We start from the raw sequence: 26622 nt of genomic DNA on the forward strand, positions 1-26622 counted from the left end.
GTTCAATTCCTGCTGAGATTGGTGGTCTCAAAAATCTAGAGACAATGTATTTGCAAGACAATGCCCTCACTGGTGAAATAGTCGTGGAGTTGTCGGAGCTGAACAAGTTGAGAGAGTTGGATCTTTCAGACAATGGCCTACAAGGCGGGATTCCATATATGATTGGGAACTTGGAAAATTTGGAGGCTTTGAGACTTTTCTCTAACTATTTCACGGGTCTCCTGCCTCAAAAATTGGGCATAAGCGGAAAGATATAGGAAGTGGATGTTTCTTCCAACAAATTCACTGGTTCCATCCCTCCAAATCTTTGCAATGGCAGAAGGTTATAGATTTTGACTACAAAAGGTAATTTTTTTGTCGGACCTATTCCTAACTCTCTGGGCACGTGCAATTCTCTGGTTGAAGTCCACATGGGCCAAAATCATTTAAACGATTCGATTCCTACAAACTTCATATATTTACCCAACCTGACTAAGATCAATTTGGGCAGCAATTATCTCAGTGGGACCATACCAGAGAAAATGAATAATGTATCCTCCATGCTTAGCATGATGGATCTATCCAATAATCATCTTAATGGTTCCCTTCCTTCATCTATAGGAAAATTATCTTCTTTGCAGGAGCTTTTAATAGGTGGAAAGCAATTAATAGGTACGATTCCTAGGGAGATTGGCAACTGTAGTGCTCTGGAATCAATTGATCTGAGCAAGAACATTTTTTCTGGTATTATTCCTAGGGAGGTAAGCAACTGTACTTCCCTGGAATCCATTGATCTTAGCAAGAATAGGTTTTATTGTATTATTCCTAGGGAGATTAGCAACTGTACTTCTCTGGAATCCATTAATCTTAGCCAGAACGATTTTACAGGTCCCATCCCTGTCGAAATATCCAATGTGAGCGTTCTCTTGTATTTGAACGTATCTAGAAATCAATTAGTAGGTACGATTCCTGTGGATAGTAGCAGCGCTATTTTTCCTATATATGTTGAACTTAGCGAAAACAGGTTTTCTGGTATGATTCCCAAGGAGATTGGCAAATTTACTTTTTTGATATCCCTAGGAACGAGTTCAGAGGTTCCATCCCAGTGGAAATCTCCAATATGAGCTCTCTCAAGTTTCTGAATATATATAGAAACCATTTCAATGAAAGTATTCCCATCGATATACAAAACATGCAAAATTTGATCCAACCCAATTTCTCTCACAATAACTTTTTAGGCATTGTTGAAGAGGGTAGTCAGTTTTTCTATTTGGATCCAACATATTTTGCAGGAAATCCCAACTTGTGCCTACCACAATTGGGCAGTTGCACTTCGCGAGGTGAAGCCCTTCTATTACCGCTGGGACCTATGCTCTTTTGTTTGTTGTTGTTAGTAGTTGGGGCAACCATATATAAAGGTAGAGCTAGAGCCGTCCACAAAATAGGTGACAACAGGTTATCAGAAATGATGACCTTCCAAAATCTGGACTTTGGGAGCGATGACATTGTACAATGCCTGATAGAAGAAAACATCATCGGCAAAGGAGGAGCGGGAGTGGTGTATCGAGGCATCATGCCCAATGGCCAACAAATTGCAGTGAAGAAACTTACGGGTATTGCCATGGGTTCTTTAAATGATCATGGATTATCTGCAAAGGTCAAGACTCTCGCCAAAATCCAACATAGGCACATAGTGACATTGCTGGCCTTTTTATCCAACCGTGACACTAATTTTTTGGTGTATGAATACATGCCTAACGGAAGCCTGGGGGAGCTACTCCATGGAAACAATGGAGAGCATATGAATTGGGATAGTAGATAAGAAATTGCAATGGAGGCTATCAAGGGGTTGCCCTATATTCACCATGATTGTTCACTGCTTATACTTTTGGATTCCAATTTTGAAGCACATATCGCTGATTTTAGCATGGCCAAGTTATTGCATCATCCAGGTACCTCAAAGTTCATATCTTCAATAGCAGGCTCTTTTGGTTACATAGCTCTAGGTAAATTGTTTTTTCATTATCATTTTTTTTTACTATTTGTGGTATATGTGTTTGGGTCCCCTGAAAGTTTTAGGCTACACATTGTATCGTTGCTTTTTGAGATTCCCTGTAGGTTTTAACCCCATACAGAAATTACCTACATACGAATTCTAAAAAATAGAAAATAAACAATGCAAGTGCATAACACATAAAACACATATACACAAAGATTTTCCCCTGGATCCCAAAACTGGGACTACCAGCTTGATTTTTCATTATTTTCCTTTCAATGTTACAATACATATTTATACATGCCGAAGCATCCAATACCACAGACCGAAAACCATCACGTCCAAAATCGTGGACTGAAAACCATCGCATCCAAAACCATGTGTGAAAATCATGCACAAAACCATAGGTAGGTCTGCCCAACTAACGTAGGGTCCAAAACCAAAATTTTCTGGGGCACTGCCCCAGACCCCATTGTGTGGGATTACCTACACCCCTCAAAACCCTTGTGACTCCCCCCGCTACACAATCAGCGCAACGAAGGGGGGGCTCCACCCCCCTTCTAACCCCTCGGTTAACTACGTCGGCTAGTCGTGGAAAGAATATAACACAACCTAACATTCTCCCACTTGTTGTTTTCTTTCCATAGGGGGCCACAAGTGAGCTTAGTCATTTATCCAGCCCTGCAATGCCCATTGTTTATCTACACCAAGAGAAATTCTCAGAGCTCACAGATTTTGTCAATGCATCTACAGTATTCTTCAAAGTGTCTACCTTTACCAGCAACACCTTTTGGTCTTCTATCATATCGCTCACAAAGTGATACTAAACATCAATGTGCTTTGTCTTTGAATGATATGCAAGGTTCTTTTCCAAGAAAATTGCACTTTGGCTGTAACAGTCTATCCTTATAGCTCCCTGTACTAACCCCATACTTGAACACAATCTTTGCAACCAAACTACTTCCTTGCTTGCATGAGTGGCTACCATGTATACTGCCTTTGTAGTTGATAGTGCCACTACAGATTGTTTCTTACTCATCCAAGTGACTGCACCTCCAAATAGGTTAAACACATACCCACTTGTAGATCTTCTCTGATCCAAATTTCCAGCCCAATCTGCATCAACAAAGCCATGGATATCCAAAACTCTATCCAATCCTGGTCTTCCTTGGCATCACAAACCATAATCACTAGTGCCATGCAAATACCTGAAAACCCGCTTCGCTGTTGTCCAATGCTCCTTCCCTGGTTTTGACATAAACCTTCTCAATACTCCCACTGCATGTGCAATGTCTGGTCTAGTACAGACCATCGCATACATCAGGCTACCGACTACACTTGTATATGGAACATGGGACATATCCTCTTCCTCTTCTTGTGTCTTGGGACATTATTCAACAAATAGCTTTACACCTACAAGAATAGGAACCTTCACCTGTTTACTATCCTGCATATTAAACCTCTGCAATATTGTCTCGACATACTTCCTCTGGTTTAACCAGAGCTTCCTCTTTGTACGGTCTCTTTTAATTTCCATGCCCAGAATATATTTTGCAGCACCAAGATCTTTCTTGTCGAATTTGGAGGACAAATGGGTCTTCAAATCTTGGATAATTTCTTTGTCATTTCCAACTAGCAACATTTCATCCACATACAAGACTAAATAAATAAAACGGTCACCAACTAATTTAAAATACACACAGTGATCTGATTTGCTTCTGGTGAAGCCAAGTCCCCGTATAAACGTATCAAATTTCTGATACCACATTCTTGGTGACTGTTTTAACCCATACAATGACTTCTTTAACTTGCATACTAGTTCTTTCTTACCCTTCACCACAAAGCCTTTAGGTTGCTTCATGTAGATCTCCTCTTCTAGATCCCTGTGAAGAAATGTCATCTTCACATCCATCCGTTCTACCTCAAAATCAAAAGTGGCAGCAACAGATAAAAGTAATCTAATAGAATCTACCTTGGCAACATTAGAAAAAATATCACCAAAATCAATTCCCGACACCTGGGAATAACCTGTTTCTACCAACTAAGCTTTTTATTTCTCCACCCTTCTTTTTGCATTTGTCTTCTTCTTAAACACCCATTTGCTGCCAATGGGTTTCATTCCAGCTGGCAACTCCACCAGCTCCCAAGCCTCATTTTTGTGCAAAGATGCCATTTCATCAACCATGGCCTCCTTCCAGAGTTTTCCATCCTCTGAATCTACTACTTCCTTCACAGTTCTAGGATCATCATCAGTAATAGATAAAGAAAAATTTGAATAGAAAGAAGATGGACTATACCTTTCTAGTTTCCTTCTTTCTCGAACTAATCTTCTCACACCCGGAGTTTGTGGCTCTTCATCTTCTGATTCCCCCTCTGATGTAAAGTCTGATTCTTCCTCCTTTAGCTCAAACTCTATCTTCTCAGGTTCCTTTGGTTGGAATTCATGTTTAATAACATCTTTCACCTCTCTGAACACCACATCTCGGCTATACACAACCTTCCTTGTTACTGGGTTCCAAAGTTTATAACCCTTTAAACCATCCTTATACCTAATAAAGATGCACTTTTCAGATTTACTATCCAACTTGGTTCGTTTCTCCTCTGGAACATGTACATATGCATCACATCCAAATACCCTCAGATGTGAAAGAGAGGGTTTCTTACCACTCCATACCTCTTGTGGAGTCTTATCCTTCAATGCTGATGAAGGTGATCTGTTGACCAGGTAAAATGTTGTTTCCACCACCTCTACCCTAAATCCCTATCCTAATCTGACACCACTGAGCATGCTTCTTCCCCTTTCCATCAACATCTTGTTCATTCTTTCTGCAACTCCATTTTTCTGAGGTGTATATGGAGTAGTCTTTTTCCATGCTATACCACACTTCTTACAGAATTCTTCAAATTCTTTACTGCAAAACTCTCCACCGTTATCTGTCCTCAGCACCTTTATCTTCTTCTTTGTCTGTTTTTCCACCAGAGCCTTAAATTCTTTAAATTTGTCAAAGACTTCAGATTTCTTCTTAAGGAAATATATCCATGTATTCTTTGAGAAGTCTTCTATAAATGACACATAGTAGACAGACTTACCCAGTGATGGAACCTTCACAGGTCCAAACACATCATTTTGCACAAGTTCTAATATATGTTTTGCCCTCTTACCACCAGAGGGGAAAATCACCTGATTCAGCGTCCCATATACACAATTTTCACAGAAATCAAAATCCATAGAGCTATTACTCATAACTTCTACCATACCTTTACCATGAAGTATTCAAAGGCCCTTCTTTCCAATATGTCCAATCCTTTGATGCCACAACATGGTCTTCTCTCCAGATACCACTAGATTTTCTGCTCCACTTTCAGGAACCAAAGAATTGTTGCACCCATCAATAACAATGCTACCTTGTAGCTTGTACAGAGTTCCAATCCGAACTCCCTGCATCAATACCAGTGCCCGCCAAACCATCTTGCAGGTATCCTTCTCGAACACTATTTTTACACCTGCATCATCTAGTTTGCTTACAGAAATCAGATTACTAGCTAATGCATGAATATGCAGAACACCCGGAAGTGTTCTAACCCTTCCACCTTGCAACATCAGCTTTACCTTTTTGTGACCAATGATTCTAGCTTTCCTTTCATCTCCCAAGAAGACATCCCCACCATCATATTTCTCATAATCGTAGAACCACTCTCTATGGGGAGTGAAGTGAAAGGATGCAACTAAGTCAATCAACCATGCCTCGTGATCTACATGTGTACTTGAAGAAGCCAAGTACACATCCCCACCTTCATCTGAGGTGGTTTTTGCCTCTGCAAAAGAAGCATCATTAGATCAATTTCCTTTATCAGGAGCTTTAAATTTACAGTCCCTTTTGTAGCGCCCTTCCTTTCCACATTCCCAACACACCACCTTTACAAGTTTTCCTGGAGATTTAGATCTCCCTCTAGATTTAGACCTCCCACTCGATGACTTATTTTTGGTTCTATTTTGGGACCGTCCTCGTACAAACAAGGCATCACCATTCTAGCTCTCCATATTTTTCCGTCTCATTTCCTCCGTCAGCAAGGATGAGACTATTTCATTAAACTGCAAGGCAGTTGCATTGCTACCTATTGCAATAACCAAACTATCCCACGAATCTGGTAGAGAACACAACAAACTGATGAACGTATCTTCATCTGAAACTTTAATATCAACAAATAATAACTGGCTTACCACAGTATTAAATGTGTTCAGATTTTCTATCACCGAATGTCCATCTTTCATCCTCAAGTTATACAACTTTTTCCATAGGAATATTTTATTCACCAGAGACTTAGATTGGTACAAAGTCCCTAACTTGTCTCACAAAGCTTTCATCGTAGCTTCCCCTGATACATTCAACAATACTGAATCTGAGACACACAATCGTATTGTGCTCTTAGCCTTCTGATCCAACTTTTTCCATTCTTCATTGGACACTCTTGTTGGTTTAGTACCTGGATCAACCGTGACCCACTGATCTTTATCCACCAACAGATACTCCATCTTGAGTTTCCATAACTCAAAACTCTGACCAATAAATTTCTCGATCTCTATCTTTCCACTGCTCGCCATCTTTTTCATCACCAGAAGTGATCATGCAAATCTCCCACTGAACAAGGTCTACCACAAGCCCGAGCGAAACCCCTCAGCAACAAAGGCATCCCCTCGAAGCCAAAACAGCTCTGATACCAAATGTAGGTTTTAACCCCATACAGAAATTACCTGCATATGAATTCTAAAACACAGAAAATAAACAATGCGAGAGCATAACACATATACACAGAGATTTTCCCCTAGATTCCAAAACCGGGACTACCAGATTGATTTTTCATTATTTTCCTTTCAATGTTACAATACATATTTATACATGCCGAACCATCCAATACCATGGATCGAAAACCATCACGTCCAAAACCATGGACCGAAAACCATCATGTCCAAAACCATCACGTCCAAAACCATGTGTGAAAATCCTGCACAAAACCATAGGTAGGTCCGCCCAACTAACATAGGGTTACCTGCACCCCTCAAAACCCCTGTGACTCCCCCCGCTATGCAATCGGCGCAACGAAGGGTGGGCTTTGCCCCCCTTCTAACCCCCCGATTAACTACGTGGGCTAGTCGTGGAAAGAATATAACACAACCCAACATTCCCTGCGCTTTTCGAGAAGCTTAGTAGTCTGATTTTCCTCTTCTAATAATGAATCGGTGAGTGATATTTTCCATCAAATGACCATTAAAAATAAATGGAAAATTGTCTCCTAAAAGATGATATCGAAAACAACTTCTAACAGGGGAAAGTGATGCCTTTACTATTTTTATGTGAGAATCATCTTTGTGATAATTATTGAATTGACAAAGTATGCGTACACTCTGAAAGTGGGTGAGAAGAGTGACATATATAGCTTTTGAGTGGTTATGATTGAGCTGATTACGGGCAAACGACTAGTGGGAGAATGCGAATTTGAAGAGGGGGTGAACCTTGCCGGTTGGGTGAAGTAGATGATGAGGTCAGAGGGAGGAAGAGTTATCAAGATCATAGATACGAAGTTGAGCGATTTCCCAATGGAGGAGTCCATTCATATGTTCTTTGTGGCTTTACTATGCTTGCAATAATAGCCTATGCACAGACCAAGCATGCGCGAGATAGTGCATATGCTCACACACTGTAAGCCAAGGTTTTAATTCTGAAGTAATAAAAAATTGTACCTAGAATTGCACTCGTGAGGACCAAACTCGCCACCTAATGATTAATTATTAGACCACATCTTCTGGACTAAAGCCAAGGCCAATTGAAAAAGACTTGGCCAATATGACTGTGGCTTCCTCCCTCCTCCCTCAATGATTACTTGCAGGTGCCATTTGGTTTTATTGGGTTCTTTTAATAAAATAATGGTTTGTCGTTGGTGTTTTAAAGATTATAATAGTTATATAAATAGATGGTTAATAAATGTTGATAATAATCAAAATATTTTTGTGCCTGATCTGATTTTTGTGTCTGATAATAGTGGATATTATTTGGAATTTTTTTATTTCATTGTGAACAAAAGTATTCTTAAATTATTATATGTAAACTATCTCTATAAAAAAATTGAAAATCCTTGTCAATGTAAAAATATTTTCAAGTATTTACTAATTGATGCAAAAAAATATACATATCATGACATTATAGCAATATATTTGTATTTACAATATTCTCACTCATTATGAAAATCCATATTGTACTTTTAAAATATTTTGAATAATATATTTCTATTTACAATGTTCTTCCTATTTAATATCGCACAATGAAATGTAATTTACTTATTAATTAATTATTTTTATATGTTATGCTCTTAACCTGCAAAAAGATACCCAAATACAGAATATGCGAAGAAAGATACCCAGAACATAGAACAGTGAGAGACAACAACAAATATTTTATTATTCAGAAAGTAATGTTCACTGGCCTCTTCGAGGGGGCAACCTCCAATAGAGCAGAGCTCGATACAAAAATAAGACACGATGATCCTCGCAAGGAGTCTCTATCCTTTATATATGACTCATACATGCAATACCATGGATCAATACCACGGGTTTTATTAATACCATCTATCTAATACCATGGCCCATTTGCAACTAACTGTGGTCCCGTCATTAATTGTGGGTTAACCACTTACAATTATTAATATGGGTTTTATTGACTCTTTACTATGACTCGATCCCACTACATTAATAAGGGGGTTAGGGTGGGACCCTAACATGCCCTCCCCCTTAAGAATAGCCTTTTCCTCAAGGCTGAAGCTGCAGAAACTGCTGAAGAATAGTGGTTGGTTCCCAAGTTGCATCTTCCGGAGAGGTGTCTTTCCACTTGACAAGAACTTCCTTAATCACGCAGCCACGCAGGTGCCTTTCTCGTGTGTCTAGGACCTGTTCAGGTTGGAGCGAGATTGACCCTTCCTCGTCCAATTCAGGTAGACTGTTTTGAATTCTGCAATTGTTCCCAATCACTTTCTTGAGGCATGAGACATGGAAAACTGGATGGATTTTTGCATTTGGCGGCAAAGCCAGTTTGTAGGCTACTTCTCCAATGCGCTGAAGTACTTGATATGGTCCGTAGAATTTTGGAGATAGTTTCTGACAACCCTTGTCTTTGAGTGATGTTTGCTTATATGGTTGCAGCCTCAAAAAGACCTGATCCCCTTCTTGAAATTGGCGCTATGAGCGATGCTGATCTACCTATTGCTTCATGCAGTTTTGAGCTTGATGAAGATTCTCCCTAAGATGGGCGAGCATGGTTGCGCGGTTTTGTAGGAGTTGATCCACTGCTTGTACCTTTGAGCACCCCTTGATATAAGAAGTAGGAGAAGGAGGGAGTTGACCATATACTGCTTCATAGGGAGTCATTTTTGTGGTGGCATGATAGTTGGTGTTATACCACCATTCAGCCAGAGGTAACCACTGTACCCAAAGATGTTGCTTTTCTGAAGTGAAACACCTAAGGTAGGTTTCCAGACATTTGTTGACTGCTTCAGTTTGACCATCTGTTTGTGGATGATAAGAAGTACTAAGTTTTAGTTGGGTGCTTTGTAGCCTGAAGAGTTCCTGCCAAAAATTATTGGTGAATATCGGGTCGCGATCGGACACAATAGAAGTGGGCCTGCCATGAAATTTGAAGATCCGATCCATGAAGGATTGAGCGACCAAAGTCGGTGTAAACAGGTGGGGTAGGGCGCAAAAATGAGCATACTTCGAAAGTCTGTCCACAACCACCATGATGACTGACTTGTTTCCTGACTTTGGAAGGCCTGTAATGAAATCCATAGAAACCTCCATCCATATTGCTGCTGGGATGGGCAACGGTTGTAATGTGCCTAGTGCTTTGACGGTCTCCCCTTTGTGGCGTTGATAGACATCGCATTCTGCTACAAAAGTAAGGATGTCTCTTTTCATGCCTATCCAAAAAAATGATCTTCTGGTGCGAGCATACGTCTTCTGAAAGCTTGAATGTCCTACAATGGGGGATGAGTGCAATTCTACCAAAATGCGACTTTTGAGGGTGGATGTTGGTGATATTACGACTCTGTCCCTGTAGCGAAGAATCTCATCCTGCCACAAGTAGCCCTTGGTGGAATTTGGATCCTCCTGCAATTGAGAAATGAGTTGGGAGAGCCCGGGATGTGAAAACCATTCCCTGTGAGCCTCTTCAATCCATTCTGGAATGGGAAGGGAAATTGCTAACAGGATACTTCCCTCCTCAAATTGGCGAGATAATGCATCTGCTACACTATTTTCTTGCCCTTTCTTGTAAATGATCTCATAATCATATCCCAGCATTTTCACGAGCCATTTATTTTGTTGTGGGGAGGATAGGGGTTGCTCTAAAAAATATTTAAGACTGTGATGGTCTGTGCGGATTTGGAAACGTCGCCCCAATAAGTAAGGTCGCCAGGTCCCTACTGCATGTAAAATGGACATCATTTCCTTCTCATAGGTAGATTGGCCCAGATTCTTCCCACTTAGTTGTTGGCTTGTGAAGGCCAAAGGTCTCCCTTCCTGCATTAAGACCGCCCCAATACCCGTACCTGAAGCATCACATTCAATGACAAAAGATTTGGTGAAGTCAGGGAGTGCTAAGACTAGAGTGGAACACATGGAATTTTTGAGAGCTGTAAATGCCTGTTGTGCGTCCTCATTCTAGAAGAATGAATTTTTCTTCAGGAGTTGAGTGAGGGGCTTCGCTATGCGACCATAATTGCGGACAAATTTGCGATAATAGCCTGTGAGAACCAAAAATCCTCTCAGGCTCTTCAAGGTCTTAGGTTTCGGCCAATCCTGCATTGCTTAGATCTTTTTGGGGTCCACCTTGACACCTTCACGCCCCAAAATGTGGCCCAAATACTCAACTTCTTCCATGCCAAACGAACACTTGGACATCTTAACAAATAATTTATGCTTGCGGAGCAGTTGCAAGAGTAGATCTACATGCTGAAGATGTGCGGCCCAAGTGCAACTATAGATGAGGATGTCATCGAAGAAGACAAGGACAAATTTCCTGAGATATGGTTTGAGAAGGTGGTTCATAAGGATTTGAAAAGTAGATGGGGCATTACAAAGACCGAATGGCATGACCAGGAACTTATAATGGCCTTCATGAGTTTGGAAAGAAGTCTTTAGAATGTCGACTTCCTTCATGCGAATTTGGTGGTAGCCTGAGCGAAGATCCAGCCTAGTGAAGAAATGAGCCCCATTGAGTTCATCCAGCAAATCATCAACCACCGAGATAGGAAATTTATCTTTGACTGTCAACTTATTGAGGGCCCTGAAGTCTGGACACATCTGCCACTCCCCATCTTTCTTGAGCACCATGACCACTGGTGATGAATAAGGACTAATGCTGGGACGAATGACACCTGCTTCGAAAAGTTCCTTGATTATTTTTTCTATTTCATTCTTTTGGGTGAACGGATATCTTTATGGGCGCACATTTTGGGGTTGGGCCCCTGCAACCAAGGTGATGCTATGATCATGTTCCCCTCTTGAGGGTGGAAGCTCATGAGGCTTGTCAAAGACCGGCAGATGGTTATTTAAAATATGTTGCATCTCAGGATGAATCGACAGAGACTTGGTTTCGATTGCCTGGATGGCATTAAATTGAGCTATAACTCCATGATGGCCCTTTTTTAGCAATTTTTCCATCCTATGCGAGCTGATGATAGAGGGAGCTCCCGCCTGGAGTCCACGAAGGGTATGTGTGCAGTTGTTCTGCTTAAAACTCATATATAACTCCTGGAAATCCATTGTGATTGGCCCAAGGGTGCGAAGCCATTCAGCACCGAGGACAATGTGCTACCCTCCCATGTGTATGGCAAACATGTGGGTCTTCAACTAATAATCCCCCATTTGAAGTTTGACATTTTCACAGCGGCCTTCACATTTCATTGTGCCCCCATCTGCAATTTGGACTTGGAAGTTAGAAACTGCTCGTACAAAACAATGCACTGCTTCCGCGACTTTTTGATGGATGAAATTATGTGTACTTCCACTATCAATCAAGACTACTACTGGGCGATGTTTAATAAAACCTTTGATTTTGAGAGTTTGAGGTGAAGAAATCCCTGCCAAAGCATGCAGCGAAATAACTGGTTCGTCAGGGACATTGTCCTTTTGGTTGTCCTCTTCTACCGCCTCCTGTTCCTCCAGTGGTGGATCTTCCTCCGATGAGCTGTAATCAGTGGCATCAATTTGAAAAAATTTGGGCTCCTTGCATTTATGACCTGGGGAGTATTTTTCATCACAGTAGTAACATAATCCTTGCTTTCTTCTTTCGGTCATTTCTGCAGGTGACACCTTTTGAACCTTAAGTGTTTGAGTCGTGCTGTGAGCCTGTGGGGGGCGACCCTTAGCGGTGAAATTTGGGTGACTGTACTGGGCTGCTAACGCACGCTCCACGTTACGAGCTACCTTGCAAGCCTCCGTCCATGTGCGAGTGTGGTGTAGTAGGACGTGGGCTTTTATGGCTTTTTTAAGACCGCTGATAAAACATTCCATGTAGAACACATCTGAGAGACCCTTAGTGCGGAAGGCTAAGGCTTCAAAGGTTGTAACATATTCATCCACTGTGCGAGTCTGTCGGAGCTTAGTAAGACGACCCAAAAAACAAAGATTCCTAGTCAAAGCATTCTGTAAGTGCTTTTTTGAAGGAGGTCCAAGTCACAAAAGTTCCATTGCAACGTTGATTCCATTCCCACCATTGCCACCTTTCAGTGTCCAAGTACATGCATCCCACCATAAGCTGAGTCTCATTATCTAAGATGTTATTCAGATTGAAATACTGCTCCATTTGTGCTATCCATGCTACCGGGTGAGAACCATCAAATTTATGCATATCCAACTTGGGATGTCGCGGACAGGATTGTTGGTGGGGGGCCGAGAGGTGAAGAGAGTGGCTAGAGTCACCCTCACTGTGTCCATTGCCAATATACGCCTCCTCGTGGGCTTCCTCCTTGCGCTTCGGGATTATGCTAGTTAGTCTGTCAAGCTGAATTTGGAGGGATTGCAAGGTTTGTTCAAGTTTGTCCATCCTCTCATTGGCCATAGCTTGAGCTCTAGTTTCTACCATGCACTGACCTGATGTTCTTGAAATTTGGGACCGCCCAAAAAAAAAATTCACTAAGAATTGAATGGTACCACCATTCTCAGCTCGTCGTCCTGATTCTGATGGGCTAGATCACCAATAAGCGCCCCGGGAGATCTCAGACTTTTTTTTTTTACTCCTTCCTTAGGAATACTGTAGTAACCAAATCCTCAAAATGTCAATGCTGCCAAAAGTCCTGTGAAAATCATGCCCTGGTATAGGAACCCCACACAACTACTCAGATTCGGTGGATCTGAGAGATCTGAATGGCGGATCGAATAGCTCTGAGTGGCGGAACAGATTGCTGCTGCGGATCTGATGGATCTAATAGATCGAAATGGCTGGTCGGCACTGCGGCACTGATGTCTGCTGCTGCTGCACCCCTTTGCATGAGCGGATCTGGCAGAGATGATGCGTGATCCCAAGATATAAAAGGGAACTATGGTCTCGAGGAGTGTTAGGTGCTACAAATCGCAATATACATAAGGGTCTGATGGTAGTACTCAGCCCAATGTTTCAGGGCTCTAACTAAGGAGGATCAACCGTACCCTTAGCTGTACAACCCGACTACCCTATCGTACGGGCGAGTAATCTCTCTGAGTGCTGTTCTCGGTGTACTGTAGCAGCAAGACGGCCGACGGTTTATCTATGGCGAGGTTGCAGAGGAGCTAAGGGGCTTCCAATATACCTAGAAGGTACTTGGAAGACAGTCCGTACGCGGTTCTGTCTAATGCGCTACTACTCGAAGGGGTACCCACAGGGGTTACAAGGGAGTCCAACAAGTGTGACCACCTCTTGTATTTCCTGCGTGCATGCCTCCCCAAATCCACAGGTTTATGCACTCAATGACAGATCCCATGGTTTAAAGACGTCGGAACACGTCTCTAGCCAAAAAAAAAATTGCTAAGAAATGGCGATCCCACCGGCCCTGGAAAGTGCTCTGATACCACTTGTTATGCTCTTAACCTGCAAAAAGATACCCAAATATAGAATATGCGAAGAAAGATACCCAGAACATAGAACAGTGAGAGACAACGACAAATATTTTATTATTCAGAAAGCAATGTTCACTGGCCTCTTCGAGGGGGCAACCTCCAATAGAGTAAAGCTCGATACAAAAATAAGACATGATGCTCCTCGCAGGGAGTCTCTATCCTTTATATATGACTCATACATGCAATACCATGGATCAATACCATGGGTTTTATTAATACCATCTATCTAATACCATGGCCCATTTGCAACTAACTATGGTCCCATCATTAATTGCGGGTTAACCACTTACAATTATTAATATGGGCTTTATTAACTCTTTACTATGACTCAATCCCACTACATTAATAAGGGGGTTAGGGTGGGACCCTAACATTATACAATTATATGTTTTTATCCAATTTATGTTGAATATTTTAATTTAAATATATATTGAAATATATACACAGATATAATACACAAGTCTCATTTCTTTGTACTCACATATATCATTAAGAGAAAGTGAGAGGAGATTAAACTCACTTTCCAACTAGGTTTTCTCTTAAGTGCTTCCTAGGTGATATCTTGTGTTATTGTGGGTGTGAATAATTGTCATTTATCTATTCTTTATTTTCGATATTCCATATACTACATACATGAGAATAGCACAATAATTAACAAATCCATAAATATAAAGAAAAATTAATTCTCATAGTATAGATTTCATATTTTTAAACATATATTTTAGTATATCTGTTGTGATGATTTATCCAATAGAATATCCATAACAATTTTATTTTTATTTTTTAGCTTGGTAGGTCCTTTCTATTAATTTTATGTTAAAAAGAAGCAAGTTACATCCACATTTCATATGATTAGGTGGCCTCAACTTTCCCATTGGGAAACCAAGTCTATTGGCCACCTAACAACATGAAAATCCATCCAAAAACAAAAGATAATGAGTCTAGCCAACCACACTATATACGTTTGAGTGTCCTTATACTTCCTACAATCTAGATAACTATAAACATAACTGAAAAAATTCTGAAAAGTATGAAACTACTGCATACAAACACTAAAACAAGGGGTGCATCATCACACTATTCATCATCAGCTAAGTTAAGAGGAGTAGGGTCCTTCACACTGGAGCCTGGCAGCTCAGTGTGAAGGATGCATGGGATATGCTACTCGATGTGGCTGAGGTAGCCATTTTCTTGCTACAGTTAGAATTGAATCTTTTGAAACTCCTTACTCTAATCTAGGTGCCCATGGGATGACATAGGCATGCCTGTTGGGAAATTCTCCAAAGCTTTAGCCAGAAGGCTCTTCATCATCCAATATAAGTGAATTGTTTGCTTGTATTGGGTGGATCTTCCTCGAGTATGTCTGGGGTCTGGCACCAAAGTTTTCCAATCTTCCAAATCGATTTCCAGAATTTCTCCTTTTTGGTTGATCTCCTCTTCCCATTCTACAATGAGTTCTCTGATCGGGGAATAACTGCTCGGATGGTAGGCTTGGGCCACTTCATTAATGATCTGGGAGGCTGACTTACACCCACACATCGTCCCTGCTGATGAACTGGGATGACTAGTCACAGGTGACGATTTCCTCTGTCTACCTCAGCCACGGGTTCCTCGAACGGTCTTTCCTTTCCCAGAGGTGACACCAGCCATTTTGCTGATGAACCTGCGAGGCAGATGATTGACTAACGGTATGTATGGAAGCATGCCTAGAAAATGTCTATACTCAGAGGCAAGAAGCTACCGGGGGTCGCGCTAGACCAGGGCACCTGCCAACGAAATCATATAAGAGGTCAAGAACGGAAATAAGAGTCAAATCAAGTGCATGTTATCGACAGGAAACCATCAGGGAACCAAGGCCCCAAGCCACACATTATTCCAACTGTGCCAACTAAGTCCGGACTTGTAATTACAAACATAATTTTCTACTGACCAAAACCCTAAAGGTTCCAGTTGAGCCCACATATATTCATTTCAAACAAAAATCCTGTGCGTCAGAGGTAGAGAGAGTCACAAAACCGTGAGTGACCCATAGGTGATACCCCACACAAACCCATGCATGATAACCTAATTCCATCGACCATTGACATAGGAACACGATAAACATGAGACTCTTCACATAGATCTGACCTAACCATGAAGAATTCCATATATATCTCCTTCCACACCCACCAATTTAATATTTGCCATTCTCCCTAGAGTCCAACAAATAGAGATGATGATCCATAGAAGCAGGGATAAAGGAATTGGGATTGAAAACATACCCATAACAAGAACCTTCAACTAAAAGAAATTGAACAAGCGCCCGGTGAAACTTCTCGGTGGACACCTTCCCCAGGACGATGAGCGGCTTAAACCAGATCCTAATCAAATGGAGCACACGCACAAGAAACTTACCAAACATGGCGAGGAAGAAACTGAAAGACACCACCTTGTTAATGTCTTTGCAACCTTCAAGGTCGACATTAAAACTTTGCATGCGCACCACCACCTATCCATGTGCTTCATGCATGTGGAGGGTGGCATAAGATTGCCTCGGGATTTTCATGTTAAACAATGGGCAAGGACATACCCATAGGATCTAGCTCACACCCTGATTGGGAAATCCATAACAATTTATGAATCATACCATATGAAACATAGTTACTGATCAAACGAGAACTATTACCTCAAAATGGGTACTCAAGCCAAAAAAACCCCAAAAAAACATGAAAAAACAACCCAAAAATAAAAAGTGTTGATTTTGCATCATCTTTTTTTTCTAGAGTAATTTTTCAATATTTTTTAAAAATAACAGTAAAAAACAATAAAATCCATTTTGTTTGGTGCAAAAAACACCTTGAAATCAAAAAGTGTTGATGCTGGAATAACGTCTTTTTTTTCAAGGTACATTTCAACATTTTTTAATAATGATGTTAAAAATAAAATATCATGACTCTCAAAATCTTTAAATTTCCAATGATTTTCAAGCATGACATTAAAGATAAAATATCACACCTTTGAAAAACCTTAAAATTCCAACGATTTTTAAGCATGACATTAAATTTAAAATATCACTTCTTTGAAAAACCTTAAAATTCCAACAATTTTCGAGCATGGCGCTAAGAAAAAATACTTATAACTGTTTTCAACAATAGCATTAAAGATAAAATATCACGACTTAGAAAAATATTAAAATCTTGACAATTTTTCAACCATGGAATTAAAACCAAAGATTATGGCTACAAAACAATCTTAAGTTTTCAAAATATTTCAAGCATGACATTATGGAAAATTTGTATGATTAGAATAACTTTCAAAATGAATGCCTGAATGAAAGGGTTATTATATCAAGAGTATTTTTTTTTAAATACTAGATGTATAGTGATTATAAAATCTTAGCCTACGACAACTTGATACCTTGCAAAAAAAATTTAAAAATCAACTATCAAATTGCACATAATGGGATCGGGTTGCTAGACAAGCATATATATATATATATATATATATATATATATATATATATATATATATATATATATATATATATATATATATAAGAAAACAAAAATTCAAATATTGAAAAAAAGTAAAAGTAAAAAATAAACAAGTAAAATAAAATAAAAACATTAAAATTAAAAATTAAAAAATAAGAAAAATAAAAAAGTTACGAAAATAAAATACAACATTAAAAGAAAATTAAAAACTTAAAAAAAAAAAATCCCTGGCCACTCCAAGGCAGGGGTGACAAGGGGACGATTCAAGACAAAAATAAATCAAATATAAAAAAATACATAAAATAAAAAATAAAACCCATAAAAATGTAAAAACTAAAAATAAAAATTAACTTGTAAAAATGGAAAATTAAAAAAAAACAAACAAACAAACGAACAAAAAAAAACCAAAAAATATATTATTTACGAGAAAAAAAAAACAAAAAAAATTATTATTTAAGAAAAAAGAACAAAACCATTTTTAAGTTAAAAATAAAAACCTCATTGAAAAAAAAGGTTAAATAATTAGCAAAAAAATTGAATTAAAAAAATTAAAATTAAAAAAAAAAATTTAAAAGATATAAATTAAAATATTTTAAAAAAATTATATTGAAAAATTTAAATTATGAAAAAATTAAAAATTAAAATTAAAACTAAGAAATATTTAAATTTAAAAATTTAAATCTTTTTTTTATAAATTTAAATTATAAAAATAAAAATAAAAATTATAAATTTAAATTATAGAAATTAAAAAAAAAAAAAAAAAAAAATTTAAAGTAAAAATAAAAACAAAAAATATTGAAAAAAAAATTCCCCACCCCCCCACCCCTCTGCACCCCCCTCGCTCCCCCTCCCTTCCCGCCCCTAGGGGTTGCCTTCTAGGGGTTGTATTCAAGAATATGATGGCACATACACTTCTAACTAAATCAAGGTTTGATACGACCTAAATGTATCAAAGCTTGAGGATGCATATATCTACTTCTAATTTTTAAGTTTCGATATATTCCCACTTGTATGAACTCCATATATGAATTAGTAAACTTCAAAACCTCAAGGTGTATATAAGAATGTAGGAGCTTGTTCCAGGCTTCTATGCTTTATTCTTTTAGTGGACTGAAGGGTTATTGATGGTCTGGTCCATTTGTCGTTTCAAATGAGAGCTCCTTGTCAAGAGTCTCCTGCATGGTGGTGATAATTATGAATATAGAATTGCTTCTAAATCTATATCTTAATCAAGTCTTCAATATTACAACTACTTTGTATATATGACTTGTGTTTATAGTTTTCTATCACATTTCAAATCTTTTGAGATAATGCTTCACAGTAACTGAAGGTTCTTACTCATTTTGCATGGTTGGTTAGTTGCTTGAGTATGCTTGATAAATAGAAAACATTTCCTGCTCTATCAGAGAAATTGGCGGTTGGTTGCTTGAATATGCTTGATAAATAGAAAAAATTCCATGTTTTTTCAAAGAAAGTGGTGGTATCAATGTTTTCCTAGAGTAAAATGTGATTATACTCCATACAAAAAAGGTATAACTAATTACATGCCAATGCTCATTAATATATCAATGCTTGTGATTATGTTGATTAACTTTCTTTCACCTAGAACAGGGTGAACAAGACAAGAATAAGTTTGAACCCAATTGTTATGTACCTAAACACCAAGTATTAGGTTGGCTTTCATTAGGCTTAATAATTCCCAAAGACAAACTTTTCCTACTCAATACAATTAATTAAGGCCACATTAATCCTAGCCTTTAAATATGATATAATTACCTGTTATAGACGAAAATTTATGTGGGAATTGATCTTATGAATTTACTACTGGTCCTTTTATAGGCTATATAATAAGGCACCATTTTCATTACCATTTGTAACAAGCTCATCATGAAAAGTTAGACAATGAAGTGTTACATACTAAAAAGGTATGTTACATCTCAGATACATATAAATTTGGGAGCGATTGCATGGAGATAATATTCAAGTTTTTCCCTCATCTTCGATCTGTAAACTTATAATAGGGATGAGGTGTGAATTACTTTAGTGGCAAATGAGCCTTTAGTGTAATGCGACCAATCATTATTTTTCCCTATGATCAAAAGTTGGCATGTCAATGCATATGGATGCTATTTCAGTTGCCTGAACTGTTAGGAGGACATCCTCCATGCTAGACTAGCCAGAGCTTCTTTCACTTTCCTTCCCACTGTGAAGACATTTAGTATCAGTTGCTCTAGTAGTGTGGTTCTTTATTGTGTTCTTTAGGGGGAATGGGGATGGTGAATCCTCATTTTCTCACCTTAAGTGATCAGTTAGCTACAGATGTGTGTTGAACCTCAATAACCTTTGATCTACAAGTGCATTCAACAAAGATCGGTTGTTTCAATAATAAATGAATACTTGAAAAGGTTGATAATATATCTGTTCTTGGAAAATATATTGTTGATTTTCCAAAGCACCAACTGAACTCATTGAGTGGACCTTAAAACTTATATTATGATGGACAAATTACTTAAACGGGGTCATACTATGTTAATCAATATTCCACAATTTTTTTTAACAAAACTTGACATAAATATGTGGTGTCTTCTCTTCAAGGGTTATAACATCGTTCCATTAATGTGAACTATTTGATATAACTTAAATGGACACGACTATCATCTGCTTAGGAGAGAGTTATTAAGAATATAGAACATTATTAATTTAGAGTGAAACCCCATAGGGATGTCCTATTCAAATGTAGTAATAACTCTAACTCTGATACATTATATAAATAATAATCATAAGGCATTTGTGTTTATGTATAAGCATACAACCTCCAACTCCATGTTAGATACGTATTGGTCTCAACACCCCATACATTCATGGGGAAGATTTTGAAGGATAGTACAAACATGACAAGTACATATGGCATATTTGTAATGAAGTAAATTTAAGACCGAGAACTGTAGCACCTTGGATCTTGTGTGAACATATTTCTGAGAGCTTCCCAATATGTGGCCAAACATTTGATATATACAAAAATGTATGAGCCACATTATAGTTTTTTGTCAGTTGTAAGAATTGAGAGGAAACATCCATACAATTCTTCCACAAATCCTTGTAGTGACATGGAGCTATAACAACCTAATACATCATTATTAGGGATCCAAAAGCATTCAACAATGGACATTTAATTAGAGGCAAACTCTTTGAACCCAAAGAATGATGGTCTTTTTTTAGAGTATATATATCCAACAAATGTCCTTATGAGAGTAGAGAGTTCTCGGGTTGTGAGGAATCCTATTTGGAGGGCTACTATGCCTTAAAAGAAAAGGAAATACATACTATTGGGGATCTAGATGCATTCAACAGGTAGCAAAGACCTTGAATCCAAAGAATGATGGTCTTTGCTTTGAGTATATATATCCAACAAATGTCCTTGTGAGAGCATAGAGTTCATGGTTTTGAGGAATCCTTGGTAGAGGGATACTATGCCCTTTTATTTCAAATAATTTCATCTTCACAAATATCATTTCAACCAAATAAACTAAAAATTATATGCACATGGTTCATATATACAAATAAGTAGTGACATCCCACTATGTGGCTCTTGTTCATAATTGCATCATATATACTCACTATTTTTCACTTTTTGGCATGCAAATCAGTGTTTTAGAGGCATACTTTTAAGTTTCCACAACAAATTTACATGATTCACAAGGTGAGAAATTAATCTTCGATGTAATTGCAGATTTTAGGTTTGATTATTATAGGTCATTTATAGGCTATAAATGTCTTCAAAGTTTCACTTCTAATAGATTATTCAACTGAACATATTGAGTATCTTATATGTAACTATTTTTCCCTCCACCCACTTTTCATAGCTTCCATAACCATTAGGTAGGGACCTACAACTTTGACGCTATTTTACTTTCTTACTAAAAGATTTTCCAAGGCTTTAAAAAGTTTTACAATTTATTGAAAGTTGTAAAATTTACAATTTATAAAGTTTCAAGGTCTAATTTTTTAAAGTCTAATTCTTTAAAGGGTGCTAGCTCAATGGAAGAGCACCTGTGTTACAAGTAGGAGGTTGGTGGTTCGATTCCATCGTGCCCTAATATTCATATGGAATGACGACGATTAATTTTTGGTGACGAAGGCTCTTTTGGCCATCCAATGAGCTTATGGTGAGATTTTTCGACCGTCACCAAAATATGAAATGGTGACGGTCAACGAACGCCACCATACATATGCATCAATAATGACAGCCATAAAAGGTCCATCACCATAAATAATTGTTGTTCATATGAAATGGTGATGGCCACTATCCATTATTATAATCATTATTCGTGATAGACCTTGAATGTCACCACAACATCTATACTTTTGGTGACACCACCTTTAGTGAAATTAACTTTTTTGGTGATGGAGGCTAAGGTTTGTCACGATTTCTCATATGAAATGGTGACGGTCACTATCCGTCATTATAAATCATTATTGGTTATGAACCTTGAATGTCACCACAACACGTATACTTTTAGCGACTCCACCTTTGGTGACGTTCAATTTTTGGTGATAAAGGCTCTTTTGACCATCATCAATGAGCTTATGGTCACATTTTTTTACCCTCACCAATGTCCTTTTTTCTTGTAGTGTTTCTTTCACTTTAACAAGTGTCATTTTAATGTTATATTTTCTTTGGCATGTGCTTCTTTCAATTTCTTTAGCTTTTGCAAGTGTCATTTTCACCTTTTTCTTACTGTCGCAAGTGTCGCTTCTAACTATTTCCACTTCTGTACATGTCACATCTTTGCACATCGCTAGAGTTAGTTATATTGCACTCTTCTACATTATATGGCCATACATATCATTAGAATATGTTTTAGACACATTCCCATAGCTTAACACACCTTCTGGTCACATTCGACACTTTTGTCACCATGTGTGTTCTAAGTGTCGCAATGTGGCATTTCAACTGTTGCAATTAGAAATAAGTGTCACTTTATTGTTGTTTCAAGGTGTGATTCCTATTCATGAGTCATGTGCATTCTTTTGGCTTGTACTAATGGCATTCTTGTGTATGATCCATGTTTGAGTGTTGCTCAAATTATTTTTCCTCTCTTACTATATTAGTCTCACACTTAGCCATTTTGGATCTCTTCTTGGTCCTAGTGCCCAGTGCAAGTTATGAAAGCCTCAATCCTTCACCAGGTAATGAGAAATACCTATTAAAGAGCCTTATTGATGAGATCTCTCCCTCCTAGACTTGTGCATTATGTCTTTCATAAGATCATATCCTATGAATGCACAATCGAAATCTTCAAAGGATAATCACCTAAACCTTCTTATTTGTATTGACTCACTGCATTGAGTTTTGAGAAATTATGCCTTTTATAGGGCATGGATAATTTATAGTGGCCATCTACAAAAGCAAACTATGTCATACAATGCATCATCCCTCTCACAATGCATTATACATATCCTAGACAAAGTGACATACCTTCTACTGCATACCTCAATGAACTATGCAATCTCCTCTTATAGACAACCCCTACAGAAGTAAATTACATTGGCATTGGTAGAAGAGCGAATTTTTAGTTGACAAACAACCATAGTGGAATCAAATTGTGCTAGCATAGAAACCTCCCTTTAAGGCTAGTGCATGGTGCAGTTGCAGTGCCTAGTCTTGCTCCACTATTGATTGCAACCCCTCATTGCACCTAAGACTTGTCTTGACTTTCCTCCTCAGTGCATAGTGAATTTCTAGTGATCATTAGGGTCATCATATGCTCACTGTCAATCTCACCCACAATGTCGTTGCCTCCTCCTCCCTTAATCTTAGTGCACATCACAGTTCTAGTTAGTAAGCTCATCACCTCTACTTTTTGCACTTGCTCACTACAATGGACCCTAAAGAGCCCCTCCTTATAGCACATGGCATAGTTCTAGTGAGCGGTGGTGCCTTCCTCAACAACTTCTAAGCTCAACTATGCCATCCTCAATATGCCTTCCTCTCTCAGTCCTTTCATAGGCCCATCATAAGAAACTCCTTGCATGAGCAAGGTAGAGATAGGATAGTTGAGTTCAAGACTGATCTTTCCTTCTCATGAGTGAACTTTATTAGAAGGTGTACCTCCTAAACAAGGCAAGGTGATGGTTAAGGAATATAGAAAGGATAAGAAGAAAAGAAGAACTTGCAGATAAGAGGCACAAAGAAGAACCATCATGAAGACATGAAGCAAATCTTGGACCATGATGGAAAGAAAACATTTCATGATGAATCAGAAGGTCTCGATGTTGATCCAAGACCCTTTGGAGGATAAAGATGAAGAACAAAGTAGATATTTAATGAAGATGAAGTACAAATCAGATTTACTTTCAAGAGTACAAGACATAGCACCAATAAGAGAAGCTTTCCATTGCCACATCATCATGAATATTCCTAGTCATCATTTCCAAATCATGGCTTGTACAAGTTGTCATCACAATGCCATATGTGTCAATGTATCTTGCCACATCATCATGTGGAATGTAATGATGTATTTTCAAGAAAATGACAAAATGTAAATGTGTGGAAGTCCAAGAGTCACATGTGGAATATGAAAGGTCACATATAGACAAAAGAGTCAATAGAAGTTCAAAGGTCATTCAGGAGTCCAAGAGTCATGAGGGTAGCTCAAGAGTGATAAGGGGAGATGAAAGATCATTCCTCTCATTATAAAAGAAAACTCATAACTCAAGCAAAGGGATTTTCGAATCTTAGGCTTTCGAGATCTGGCTTTGGCTTCTCTAAATTGACATAGGTGATAAGATCATTCCTTGGAGAAACAAGAAGTGACTTTATGTTCCACTATTGGAATTAGTACCTCACCGTTGTAACTGTGTACTTGGATATTTCACTTAATTATTACAATCTCATTGAGCCAACACATTTTTCATTCATGTATCATGAATGCTATAAGATTATTCTTTATATGTTTGCAGTATATGTTATGTTCACATGTACCTAGGAAATTGAACTACTTCACTGGCTTTGGTACTTATCTTGTTGAATGTGTGTTGTATTTACTTTAATGATCGTTGTGTCTATGTGAACTATTTCGCTATATAACTAACAAATATTTTCTTTCTCTCATGCGTCTCTCCTAGGATTGTACTATTATCTTCCTTTCAGAGACTCACTCTTGTCTCCCCTCCCATGAAAGTCTCCTTTTAGACATTGCAATTGGTGTTTCACAATGTCAACTTTCTTGTTGATTTCAAAGGATATGTGTGTAATCTCTTATGTTATTTGTTGCAGCCAAGGCAAACCTAGTTATGGTGGTCGAGCTGATACCCTAGATGGGGCTCCTACTCCAAACGGTGTGAGGTCTAATTGGGACTTCATATCAGGGAGACCCCCTGTATGTTGGTGGTATCCAACACCATCAATATTTCCATATGTATGTATCTCAACATTGTTCTATAATCTTGTGGAGAGTTAGAGCTTATTACTCAAGGCCTTGCTATATTGCAATTTGACAATGTTGGTCATGATGTCGATGCTTAAAGATGGCTTATCAATTCGCCTATTCTTATGATACTTTTTCATTTTTAGAGTATCCTTATACCGGTTGTGAAATTATTAATACCTCCCTGGTTAAGAGGGAGTGTTGGAAAATGTAACTAAGTCTGGTCTTCATAATTTGTATCATTTTATATTTTATGTAAAAGGAAAAGAGAAGAAAAAGAGGAATAGGAATTTTAGTATTGATTCATTAGTTAAGTATGTTCTTCATGCTTCTAGAATTTGTTGAGTCAAAGTACTATATGGACTTCTTTTAAAGAAAAAGAGAAAAATACTTTTTAGAATGTGTTTTGGGTCCATGCTTCTAGAATTTGTTGAGTCAAAGTACTATATGGACTTCTTTTAAAGAAAAAGAGAAAAATACTTTTTAGAATGTATTTTGGGTTAGTCCACCTTAAGAAACCAAGTCGGCCCTCCTGGATGACAAGTCAACTCACCCAACAAATGTGCCTTTTCGCATGTTAGAACAACTATATATTGGCATATGTGTTCCACAATTCAACAAGCAATTTCAGTGTTCTTTCTATGATGAGTTCTGTGGTAGAATGGTGTGAAGTTCAAAGGTTATTTTTGTGAAGAATTGTGAGCTCCTTAAGACTATATATTTGTAAAGGAATGCAAACTTTTATATGGAAATACTTTGAAACAATGTGAGCCCTTTGTGAAAGATGGTCTGAATTAAATGAAAGTTCTTTGTTATGAATAATCCAAGATAAAAACAAGTCTCTTATGGCATATGAGTTGAAGTGGGTGCAAATTACTGTGATTGAGTTTAAAGTTATTCTTGTGACTAAATTTATGATTTTGGAGGGCTTGACTTGACTTCTTGAAGGGTTGAAATTTTGGGCATGGTCTTGGGTCTCAGATTTCTCACTTTGATCAGATAAGAAGAGGAGAAATTTTCTAGGTTCACCCTTGTGAGATTTTCACCCTGTCTTGGAGCTTATATCTTGTGCCTTTTGTTCTCTATCATCTTCATATTTTATATTTTGGTAATTGTTTGATGAAAAGAAGAATATAAATGTAATAATAATAAGAGAACAATAATTTCACAAATAATTATCAAGTAAGAAAAATCATCACTTTTAAGTGCCTATTAATTTCTTATCATTTAAAAATCTTGTAGATCTCAAAACATTTCCAAACTATGATAATTAAATTTAAAATTTCTACTATGATTCCAAAATTGGAATTTTATTTCATATATTGGCATGTTCCTTATTTTCATATATTATTTTAACCTATGATATGTTCAAAATTGTATTATATCAACCAAGATATTTTAAAGTATCTAAAATAAAATAATAACATATTTAACTTAAAATAAATATAATTTAAAAATATATTAAAAATTAAAATATTGATTTAAATTTAAATTTAAAAATATATATGATGATTTTTATTTTTTTTAATTTAATGTATACATAAAACACTCGAAAATTTACAGTACAACTAGTACAAACACTTGTTTAAGCATAATGATCAC

The 26622-nt window shown here is 37.8% G+C and overlaps 1 pseudogene; it reads left to right on the forward strand.

Moving 5' to 3' along the window:
• Nucleotides 1–1447: 1447 nt before the first annotated feature.
• LOC149172017 (leucine-rich repeat receptor-like serine/threonine-protein kinase BAM1 pseudogene) lies at nucleotides 1448–1801 on the forward strand (annotated as a pseudogene).
• The last annotated feature ends 24821 nt before the right edge of the window (nucleotides 1802–26622 follow it).

This window comes from Pinus tabuliformis, chromosome 4_2, assembly GCF_031772625.1.
Source record: "Pinus tabuliformis cultivar Carrire ecotype Pingquan chromosome 4_2, CPIR1, whole genome shotgun sequence".
Classification (NCBI taxonomy): Eukaryota; Viridiplantae; Streptophyta; class Pinopsida; order Pinales; family Pinaceae; genus Pinus; species Pinus tabuliformis.